The following is a 12,361-nucleotide window of genomic DNA, read 5'->3' on the forward strand; positions in this document are numbered from 1 at the left end:
AGAAGCTCATTTTTATAGAGCTGATGTTGGTAAAAGTCCTGCAAAAGCCATCCACCTATTATGAAAAAATAATTTCACATTTTTCTGTGGTGGAAATATATGTACTCTGCAAAGGTACTGTTCAGCCTGGTGGTGTTTGTGGGAATGTGGGGAGCAAATTACAAGTCCTTGAAATGTGAGTCATACATTAAAGGGTAGGAAAAGCTGGAGTTTGTGGAGATTTTTCCTGGATATGCACCAAAGTGCCACTAATCTCTCAAAATGCTCAACCTACTCTCTACTAAATAATTATTGCAAACTATGTATTTTCAAAGGTTTCAAAATTTCTGCTATTTACTCGCTGAGCATTAATGAATGGATGGAGCATATGGCACCCGGCTGGTTTCACTTTCACACAGCACTCCTTTACTGAACTGTATTTCCCCTAAAATGCCATGCTCAAATGCCATTTCCCCGTGCTGGTGCATGCAGGACCATCACTCCCAGTAAAGCAAAGGTCCTTTACCCATCAAGGGACTATCTGCAGGAAAACATGGGAGAAGGGCAGGCATCATTAACTGGCATTGCACCAGTACAAATGCTTGAGGGCTTTGGATATTTTTCTGGTGAGAGCAGCAAATCCCCTAGCCTGTTTGGAGCGGCAGTACTTGCTTGAGATACATTATTCCTCTAGAAGCACACACATGTCAAACAACATACTGTGTTTCCTCGAGCGTTCCTCTCACCACCCTCCTCGCTGCCATATGGCACTTGCTGTTATTATGGAAACAACCAGCTTCTAAACACATAACATAGCACTGCAAACAGACATAAGAAACCCACACAAGTTGTCAGTGCCTTGGTTACTTCTCTCTCAGGCCTGGAGTCACTGCTGCAATGCCTTTTATTCCCCCTTTGCTTTGGCCCCCGGCACCCTTTGGCTCCATCCGCCCCAAGGAGAACACCTGCAGGCACACGGCTGTGATGGAGCTCACCTTTGCCATGGAGGCACCCAGCTGAAGGGCTCGCTCATCACAGGTCGCACCCTGGGGACCATGTTCTCCAAAACCAGGACATCCCTCCTGAACAGGGAATGCTGTATGAGACGTTTGACTTGCTGACCTGTTGCTGGGTGGCAGGTGGGCAGGAGCACCCAAGGCTGCCTCTTGTAAGAGGAAGGAGGGTGCTTGCCCAGTGCTGCGCCCGTGAGCAGGGATGGCTGTACTTCAGGAACCAGCCCTTGAAACACCTACAGGGTGGTCGCTGGAGACACAGGTTGGGGCTGACTGGACTGTGCTTTTAATTCAGTATGGCCCTACTCTGGTCCAGCCTTCCGAAGCAGTCTGGAACAATGCACCAGCACCATTTTGTGGTGGCTGGCATTTGGATAAGGATATCACTCAATCCGTCCAGAAGACTGCAATCCTTTCATACCCTCTAGCAAATAAAACTGCATCAAAATCACTGTGTACATCCTAACTTGACCTCCAGTCTATCTATCAGCAGCGAGCTCGTGGCACTGGTTTGTTTGCAGGAGCTGGAGCCTCCAGCGTGGAACATTACAACATGGACACATATGGTGAGAAAGGCAGTGAGCTGGCTCGGGTGCTGAGCAGCCTCAGGATGTCCTTGCGAGTGGTACAAGCTTGTGCTGCTTGACCAAGTCGCTTTTTTAGTGAGAAGGTAATTGCTGAAGGGATGTGCAGGCACACACAGCGCTCAGATAAGCAAAGGAGTTAGGAAAGAGCCTGAGTGGATTAAAACAGCAGCTCACTATGTCCCAGAGGCTGGCACAAAGCCAGAGGCTGAGCAGCTCAGGTGAGCTCTCCTGGGAGCTCTGGAGGTTGAACTACATCTGTCTGATGCTGTTTTCTGCTACCTTGGCTAAGTAACTCTTCCGAGGGTATGAATAAAACATACACCCTGAATATCAGTAGCACACAGCCTGCCTGATGGCGGGACTCGGTCCCCCCAGAAGCCCAAACCAACGGCAAGCTTCCTCTTGTTAAACAAGCAGTGCAAAAAATGCGACTGTCTGAATTTGTAACAGAATAAACCACAAAGGAACAAATACATTCATCAGCTAGTTTGCCCTATATTTTGTCTTGTACAACGCGACTTGACACACGGTGACAACGCTTGCTGTACAAAACGCAGTTAGTTTATCAAAGTTGTTATGACACAGTGACACTCACTGTAGCAGAGGATGCTTTTCTAACAAAAGGGCTAGTGATATCAGCTAAATAAGCATGTAAATCGCACATTCAATAAAGTACTTTACAGCATAGCAGGAAAAGAAAAAAGCACCCAAACATTATTACATATGTGCAGAAATGGAACGTAAAGAAGGCATGAGCACAGACTTGCTCCTACAGTACATAGCTTGGCCAACACATGAGGAGGGTGACCGCTCATAATGAGGAAAAAGGAAATACCAGAAATAATCTCTGAAAACACAAGATCCAGAGCAGTCCCCTGGAGCCAGCCACTCCTCGGTCATGTTCGTTTAAGTGCTGGATATGCCAATACGGACAATAAATACATGATGCAACCGCTTTCATTCCTTGCAGGTGACATAAAATATTTTCTTAGGCCCTGATCTTGCCATTGGCCTCACTAAGTCAGCTAAAGGAGTCTGCTCTCAACTAATTCTTGGGATGCATGGGTCCTGGAGTGGACTAAGAAAGAAAAACACCTCTCTCAGCTAAGGCAGAAACAAGGAGTGGCTAGTTTTATTATAGTAAGGAAAGCAGAAGTGTTTTAACAGCATGCTGCGCCCCGGGGACCTGGCTGAAGCACCCCAAGCCAGGCTCAGGAGCTGCTGTGCAAGGGGAGGGGATGGAGAGCCAGGCGGGTACCGCAGCCAGGGGCTCCCTGGGCTGGGGCTAATCGTCGTGTCGCTCCCAGCCTGCCTGCCAGTAAAAATATCCATCCAGTTTGAAAAGTTTAAAAAATAGAAAGAATGATTTCCTGAGGAAATGGAAATGTTAAACACTTGGAAGTGAAACCATATGCTTATGATGATGAAGTGTAACTAAAACAGCTCTGAGAGTGATATCTTTGGTAGCCAGACGCTCCTGCTTCGGTGCAATCCTGTTTAACACCTGCAAAGTCACCCAAAATGGGGGTGAAAAGCTGGGTGGGTCAAAGCCCTAGGAAAGCAGCCGCTTCTCACTGACACTAAAGTCTTTATTTAGGAAATATCACTGGCAAATAATGTGAACCAGCAAGTGAATTCTTTCTCTTCCTAACAGAGCAACAATACAGACTAATACAGAAACAGGTATTACATAAAATGCCATCATAAACATTCATAAGATAAATAAAGATAAACAACATTTATTCCAAGTTCTACTGACTCATTTTTCCCTTTACTTCTTAGCTTATGTATTGAAATACTATTTTAAAGAGCACCCAGCACACAGAACATACCAAAATAGTTACACCTGCATACAGATAACACCATCACCATTCAAAGTCTATGGCTAGATTTGTTCTGCTTTCAGATTTGTTTGGTAAGGTTCTGAAAAGATGAAAGCACATGCCTAGAAAAAATAGTCCTATTAATAAAATTTCATACTGATCAAAATATGCCATTGAGGAAGTGAGAAACACAAACCAAGGTAATAAAGAAAGCTGCTGACGATAACATCTCTGACTTTCAAGTAAAAGGGAAAAAAAGTCTACTATTTCAATTAGATAAAAAACTCTGTGCCTTGTGAATTTTTTTCATCTTATTTTCCCATATAAATACGTAGCAATTTTTTTTCTGCTTAAAATACCACCTTAGCAATTTTGGAGAGACAGTGGTCTGCAGAGAGACCATGTCCGCCCTCCTTGCTCACATTTGCAATATACCAGTGGGGTTTGATGGGTTGGTGGTGACCTACAAAACCGGCTGCTGACTGTTGGCTGCAAACCAGTCTTTTCTGATACTGTTTGATCCAGTACAAACTGCAGGTGTCTAAGTGAGACTGCTATGGGAAGTTGTACTTCTGTTTCTGGGCAGAAGCCCTTGTTCTGTAGGGCTGCTAATCCAGCACCTGTCATCAGCTGGTGAGGCTCCCTCCTGTAGATGTCTGGGGCAGGATGAGGCCAGTTTAAATCTCACTTTTCAAGTCTACAAAAGGCATGAACATCATTTTGGCTTTTTTTACTGGTGTGGCCAGTGATTGCACTTATGTACCATCCATTAAGTAGCATTTTATTTTCCAGCATACTAGATCCCAAGGGAAGATTATTTCAAAGAAATGCATGGAACATCACCAAGAAGACATGCACCATGCTACTGCATGGGAAAATTTGGACTTGGCCTCTGGATCCCTGCTCTCCTTGGCATTAAATCAGCCTGGATTAAAACTGAGTAAGATCCAAATGCAATGTAATTCTGCTGCCTAAAAAACCCGCACAAATAAGCCCAAAACCAAACAACAAAAAAAGCCAATCCAACCCCCCCACCTTCCTTAACACCTGGAAACCCCAAAGTGGATGTAGGGAGAACTTTGTTTTTTTCCTGCTCATGCTCAATGACCCAAGACAAGAACTCATCTTCCCAAATTATTTGTAAGGTGAATCAAAATCTTTCAAACAGCTGTTGTTCCAGGTCTGTTATTTGTTTGCTGTTCTCTTCCTCTAGCCTGCTTTAATCCAGAACAGCAAAAAGCCCACCGAGTACATGGAAGAAAGCATTCAAATACAAGGACGCCCTCAGTCCTGATGCTCACGCAGGATGATAGGGAGCAGTCAGAAGGGGCTAGCAGTCAGTTCATAAGGTTTGGCATGTTGGCATGCCAAAAGTAAAACTCTGTATTTCCAAGGGGCTGAGGCCTGTCAGAATGATTCCCACCAGCCCTGGGATGGATGGAAACTTCAGCTAGAGTTGTCCCAAAATCGCACGCCTCCCTCCTCATTCAAACTCAGGGAGGATGCTGCTAAAAAGAGATCCTAACCATCCCAGCCCAAACCTAAAACCACTTCTGGTTTTTTGCCCATCTCTGCTTTCTACATGTAAGCTCTCTTACAGGGGCACACAATGAAAAGGAGGACAAAAGCAAAAACTAAAAGCATGATTAAAAAAATATGCTGCACGACTGAACTAAACAGACTCACAGCCCTTCATACACACTTGTAGTAATTTCCCTCTTTTTGTTAAAAAAAGAAGACCAAAGCCTCTGAAGTTTACAGGACTGTTTTGTGTCTTGGAAAACAAATTGCATCTTTAAACACTGAATAACCCCATTTAGAGCTGTATTAATATAAATACATTTTTTCATTTAAAACCAGTAAGTCTAACACCAGTGCTTATGACTATGTCTTAGAATTTACTGCTGCTCTTCTCCAGCTAAAAGTGGAATTACCACTGTCTATGTATAAACTTAATAAACAGTACATACTAAACTGCCTAGTCTTTGAGGCTGATGGAAGTTGCATCTTATCAAAGGATCCTTTGTGGATGCTTTAAAAGGATTTAAATTGCTTTGATTGCATTATTAACAGTGCCTGTGTTGCTCTTGTATTTCAGAATAATCTGGAAAGCTGGAACATTAGCTCTTGCATTCTACAAAAGATGGTTTTCCATCTCTAATAAATATGTTTCAATAGAAAAAGATAATCCTTGCATTCAAAAGCAAGACCCTGAGATTGGCCATGGTAACGCTTCTGCAGACCCACTTATTACCTTCTGAGTTTTTGATGGCCTTTAGTACTAGAGATGTCACGGCCAGGCAGAACTGCACAAACATTGCGAGGAACTCATGTATTTGCAGTGAAAAACATAACAGGTTTCTTTGAGAAATGGAAATTATGGGCCCATTTCTGATGCAGAAACATGGGTGTTGCTGCTTACAAACTGTAGAACTTGGTCAAGTACATGTGCAGTAAGGTAGCGAGGGATCTCCTTTTCACGGCGACTACTGAGGAATGCTGAAGGAATGGGAAGAAGCATCAGAAGGGAAGTTTCTCATCCTTATTGCTGTTTTTTCTGTGGTTTGGGGATTGTTTGGTTTGATTGCCTGTTGTTTTCTGGGGTTTTTTTTAAGATAAAAACCTGTTGTTGAGATGCTGAGGACACTCCGTTTCCCCTGTCCTCAGCAGTGCATTTAAAAAGTGAGGCAAGCCAGATGGTTAGAGAATACAAGGCAGGAGTAAAAATGCCTGGTTTCAGTTCATTCAAAAATTCCCAGGAACTGTGGCAGTCAGTCACATTATAAAAGCCTAACACAAGCATCTAGGCTCCTGCTGGAATTCAGTTACCAGTACAACCAGTACTCTGCGTCCTGCAGACCTCAGCGGCACACTGTATTTATAAAATGGGGCTAACAGCACTGCCCTACCCTAAAGCAGCGTGGCCAGAATAAGGGTATTAAAGTGTGTGAGCCCAGAGTGCTACTGGATAGCCCTGTGGCTCCTTGCTATTTACTTGCAATGCAAACTCCCGGAGCGGAAATGTAGTCCAAGAGAGCACAGCAGAGTCTTTTTATACATTAACCGCTATACTGCTCCATAACTTCACCTGGCACTTCACAGAGATTAAAAATGACGACGTAGCCCCTGTCTTGGAGAGTATTTATCTTGGCAGGGCCAGAGCTGCGCAGGTGCAGGACAGAAACCCTGAAGCCAAGGGCTGTGATGACGTTCTCTTGCTGGTGGCAAAAGCACACTCCCTCTAACAATAAATATTTCATCGGGGGGGGTTTATTTTTATTTTTCATAAAATATGGAAATTGTTACAACTTATGACAGGATAATGGCTTGATAGATTCCTTATTTCAAACAGCAGCTCGTCCTGGTCTGCAGTTAAAAGCAACACTTTTGTGCTGTAGAAAGCTCTAGACCTTACATATGAAGCCCCAGGGAAGAACACATTTTTTGGCCTTGGTTGATTTTTTCCCCGTGAATGTAGGATTTTCTACAAAAAACTTGGAGACCCTCATCTGTGCTGTTACAGCGAGCGTTGCTTTGGCACCGGCCATCCAAGTTTAATTAATTAAAAATACAAATGCAATCAAGCTTACTTGAGCCAATAGAATTATCCAAGCTGATTTTAAGTCCTGCCAACTTAATCTTCTCTGCTTGTCAGCTGTCTTTTTTAAAACAAACAAAATTTAATCTCCTGATCACCGAACATCGCATGTAATTATTCAGATGCAGACATTGTTTGCTTTGTATAGCTTTCCTTATTTCCACTCTTTTCATGGTATTAGGCTACAAGGATAAACTCCACACATCACAGCAGCATTACGCTGAAGATGGAAACAGTCCAAACCTTAGAGTTGGACCAATACGGAAAAAATGTTTGGAGAATTTTCTAACAAATTCACAGTTAAATACAATTTGGTGATATATATGGATCTTCTCATTTGTTTTCTGAAAGCAGCGGTATTGAAGCTTTGCTCATGGAATTTTATTTGAAAGTCAAATCCCACAAACCGTTGCATAAATATGTTTGCACGAGTACTTGAACCAGAATGCGTATGTGGCTTTGTTGATTTTGGACAAAGATTTTGGCAGGAGGGATAACGACCCACCCACCCTTTTTGTAGCAGCAGCAGGAGGATCAAACAAGATCCTGTGAGCTCAATGTAGCTACCACACAGAAAAACATGAGTGGGGTCCAGAGCCTGGGGAGGGACCCTCAGCTGTCTCAGGGGAGACATTTGGTCGCCCAGCCTTGTGCCAGGAGCACAGTCAAACAGTGAAGAGCAAATGCTCTGTCCTAAGACTAGGCTGTTCGCCAGCGGAAGACAAATTCGCATCCTAACAAAATCTGAGTTACTCTGCTGAGTTATTCCAGCCCTCCTCCAACACTTCTGGTACCTTCTAGAAGTTGCTCATTCAGGCAACTCCATCCTTTCCACCATGGGTCACTGCCCAAGCCCCGAATTCAAAAGCAGTCTGCAGATACTGCAGGGTCAAAGAGTGCGTTTAGCTTGAGAAGATGGAGCTTGCCATTAATGTTTGAGCCTCTTTAAATCACAGAAGCAAAAATATATATTGTTGTGTGAAGTACAGGGTGCAGGGGAGGATGACAAATACGAAGGCAATCTTTAAGCCTGCTGAAATGGATGGAAAGATTCCCATCAATCCCAGTGGGTCTTTGATCAAGCCCACTTTTCCCACCTCTGTCAAGCACAATTCACATGAATAAAACACTCAGTCTGTCTCTCAGCTGCACCGTCAACATCAGCATGGCAGTGGAAATGCATGCACCACGATTAAATGTCATGAAATTGGGATCGTGCATGTGCAACGGGGACACTTTTACATCTCTTTTTTAACTGAAATTATCAGGTATCATTTTCTTAAACACATCCCTTCTTTTGCATTTGGCTACCAGTTAGAATAACAGTGCATAGAAAGGGAACAAAAAGGCAAAAAGAGCAGGGAGACAGACGGACGGACAGGTATGTTATACTTCTGGTTAAAAAATTCAAAGGACTAGCGGTAAGCTGGCTATCATTCCCATAAACTACACTTGAAAAGCCCGTTCCCCTGGATCAATGCCTTTGATGAGGGTTCCTAAGAACAGTGTTTGATCTGTTGCCTTCATGGCTGGTCACAAAGCTGTTCAGGGCATGGTGGACTTCCAAACTACTTCACATTAATCACAGAAGATGCACCATCACCAAAATTTCCAAGCTCTTGAATGCGGTGCTTGTTCTGCAGCCTCAGGGGAAGGGCTGCCCACCCCATAATCGTGACCACCACCCCAACTAGAAAAGGAGTTGGTCTTTATCTTCTTAAATGACTTTCAACAATGTCTCTGTGGCAAGGCCAGAGGAATGGAAAAAAATCCCTCAAAGAAATATGAAAGCTCACCTCAGAAGCGCCCTGGGAAATTTGGGGAACAAACACTTGATTGTTCTCATTTTGTTCTGCTTTGGATTGGGATGACAGAACTGGATGATATGTCTTCAAAGAAGGTAGCCACTGAGATTTTTTTTATTTGGGACTTTTATGTCCAGTCTTCAAGATTTTAAGTGAAACACCAAACTGATTTTCTGTCTAGTGCTGTTATTTAGACTCCTGCCTGGAGATATTCTGAGTAATACGTGCTGAAAGAAAATTTCAGTAAAAGTTGTAATTTGAATGTTTAAGGTTATGAAATCTACAGAACTGTTGCTGTTGTACATAGCACAAAATAAACATCTCGATTCCAGGAAACTAAAGGAGACATCTTGTGAATCACTTTCTTAAGACGAAAAGGCTTCTGCAAAACTACTCTTTGACTTCTAAACTAGCCTGAGTAGAAACTGAAGCAGCCGTCACGATGACTTTTACCAGGTCAATAAAATGGCAGAATGCATACAGCCACCAGCACGGTCACTCCATGAATGCGTATTTAAGCAGCATACGTTGCTGACAGGCACATAATAAAACTATTCACGGGGATTACTAACTCTGCGTGCCATCCAATAGTCACTGCAAGTTCTAAACATCTCAGACATTCCATTAGTGATTCTTTTAACAAAATACTAGTTGCTATTAGTTGTTACTTCATTGCTAAATTCATTTTTCCTTGCCATTTTGCTCCTGATGTTTGCAAACCCCAAACTTCAAGTACCACAAAACTCCACAACCTGACACTTGCAAATTATTTTTCTAAGTGTTTGTAAATCCCAACCTTTAAAATAATTTCAAAATAAACTCAATCATCAACTTAAATAATAAGAGACAATAATACGCTGGAAAGAAATAACTGACCCTCAGTAATTTTAAAGGGTATCACTGACCTTCGACAACACCGCTAAATTACCACTTAACTGGATCATTTGGCCAAGTACAAGTGGTCTACTTGCAACTGTATTATTATTTTGAGTCTAAGCCAAGACTTTGGCTTGGTTTGTATTCACAGGTTGATATGACTGCCTGCTGAGTGACAGCCCCCTCTGAGTAGGCACGAAGGAGCTGAGCTGCTGAGTAAAATGGATATGAATAGTGGAAAAGAGATTTTAAAGTCATTTAGAAACCCCAAATACACTAAAAGGAACTTGTGCAAGAGGGGGATTGCCAACGGAAAGTATTTTTTTTTCCTTCCTGACAGAAGTCTGTAGTACTAAGGTCTTCTTTGTACCAAATTATTAAGATGGATGCAGAGACTGTGGCAGCTGGTGTCCAGATACAAGAATCATAACCAGTTTTACTCAGGTCTATTAAAAAAAAAAAAAGCAATTGTAGGGAGAATTTCCTCTTCATTCTTATGAAAATTGGGTTGTCATAGGGAAACTGAGAACTTTTGTAATCTGTTTATTCTAATATTTTTATTTTTTCAGTTTATCTTGTTTCATTTTTTCTGTCATTTCTTGGTTTAGTTTCACACTGTAATATGAATAATGACTTGACCTTATAAAGTGCTTTTTCCCCGTAATACTTTGTTCCCTAAATTTCAACATACAACTGCAAATGTTCAGCAGCACAAAATAATGGTGTTCAGATTTGCAAAACCAAGAAGCCCAGACTATCACCCCCAAAGCTACTGAAAGAATTTCAGCAGACAGAAGACAAAATTAAACAGAACTTCAGCTAGGGTTCCCTACCTCATAGTTACTGCTATGGTATTTAGATGCTGAAAACAAATGTAGACATTTTATTTCTCACTTGAAAGGTGATACTGCAACAAGCCTTTGCACTACATGTCCAATCTGAAGAACTACATTCATAACTGAGCTCCTCATGCATGTCCAAAGTGCTCTCCAGCACTCCTCCAGCCAAGTTCTGACCCACTCAGACATTGCTTCACTGAAAGATAGCAACAGGAGGTCTGCACACACTGCTTGATAAAATAAGGGTATTAAAAAACCCACTTTATTAATCTCTGGTTATCTCATAACCTCCTACACCAGACCGACACATGGCAAGGAATAGCACTGGTGAGGTAAAAGCAGCATCACAACTAGATGTCATTAGTCCTTTGAGAACCCTGTTCCCAAGTTATTCTGGTCAAGAATGTATGGGGGGGGGGAGGGGGGGGGGACCAGGGCAGAAATAAGAACGGGCATATTTCCACCTGTGGGAACTCTGCAACAGCTCATGCTGCCTTTTATCAGTTGGGTGACATTACCTTCCCTCTGTGTGAAGCATCAGCTCTATGTCCATAAATGTGAAGTGATGCTTAGAGACAAAGTGCTCTGAGGACCCTTTTCCTGGGGAAAAGGATCACTTATGGGACTGCCACTTAGATTCTGGTTGCCCTCCTAATTCAACCACCAAAAAGAGCAGTGTCTTGTGCTTGTACCTTCATACTGACCTCCAGAATGGAGAGGGTGGATGCTGTATGTGGCTTTTTGGTGCTCAGATGTTTAGAGCAAGCTGTCACTTCAGCAGCAATATGCTGGGGCCCATCCGCACAGCTAGAGTGTTCCTATTGCTTCATTAGTGACTGCAATGTTGCTGGGAGGAGTTCACAAAATATGGAAGTCAAGACTGCCATAGAGATACGTAGATTCTCCCATGAGAGTAAGATATGGGAACTGAATACAGTGAGCTAGGCTGGAGGAGAACTATTAGCTAAAGATTAACCACCTGCATTCCCAGGACTGATGTGCACTGTTCTCCGGTGAGCCCAGGAATTGCACAGAAGACAGGGATTCCCTCTTTAGCAGACACATAAAATGTACTTCTACGAAAGGAAAAGGGAAAAAAGGGATGGAAAAGAAGAGCCACATTGCTGATCTGAAAGGAAAGGATGTTTGCAACGACACTGAAACATTAGAGATGTTGTTTGAGTGCAGTTCATCCTTGCAAAAATATTATCTTCATCGTGATGCCAAACTTGGTGAAAGTATGGGCTACTTGCCATAGAAGTGCTGGGTATTTAGGCTAGACCTGTCATGCGGCTTATTTACTCTCTGCGCCCAACATTTCAGACACACTCAAGTGTAGTGTTCAAGTCTTGGCAAGAACTTCTCATTCATGCATTTTCTCCTGGTCCCCTTTGAGGAGTCTTCCTCCTCCGACATTGCAGCGGTTGAAATTTCATTGCTTGCTAAGAAAACCAACACTGATTAATTTCATCCTACTTGCATGGAAGAGGTAAAGTATGCAGGTCTCTAGCCAGGGACAAGGAAATTCCTGCTGCTTACACCACCTTGAATAAGCAGCCCATGGTTGAGGCCATTGGACTTCAACAGTCTTCATTCCACCCGCAGGAAAGCAGCAATTACCCGCAGCAGCATGGGAAGCAAACAGGAAGCAACGCATGACTTTTGATTAGAATTTTTTTTTTTTTATAAGACATAATACTTCACAAGGAAGAATTCAGCTGTAGCGTTACATTGACCCACCCAAAATTAATGAAGGAACGTGACTGAGGTTGCAAAGTTAAGCCTCAAAACCTAGGGTAAACTTAAAGTACAGTTGCCCCTGTAGTCTGAATGCCATTCCT

The 12,361-nt window shown here is 42.8% G+C and overlaps 1 protein-coding gene across 2 annotated transcripts in view; it reads right to left on the reverse strand.

Annotated features, from left to right (window-relative positions):
* GRK5 (G protein-coupled receptor kinase 5) overlaps positions 1-12,361 on the reverse strand; it is a 169,611-nt gene that overhangs the window by 63,930 nt on the left and 93,320 nt on the right. The window lies entirely within an intron of this gene.

The sequence above is a fragment of the Falco biarmicus genome, chromosome 9 (assembly GCF_023638135.1).
Source record: "Falco biarmicus isolate bFalBia1 chromosome 9, bFalBia1.pri, whole genome shotgun sequence".
Classification (NCBI taxonomy): Eukaryota; Metazoa; Chordata; class Aves; order Falconiformes; family Falconidae; genus Falco; species Falco biarmicus.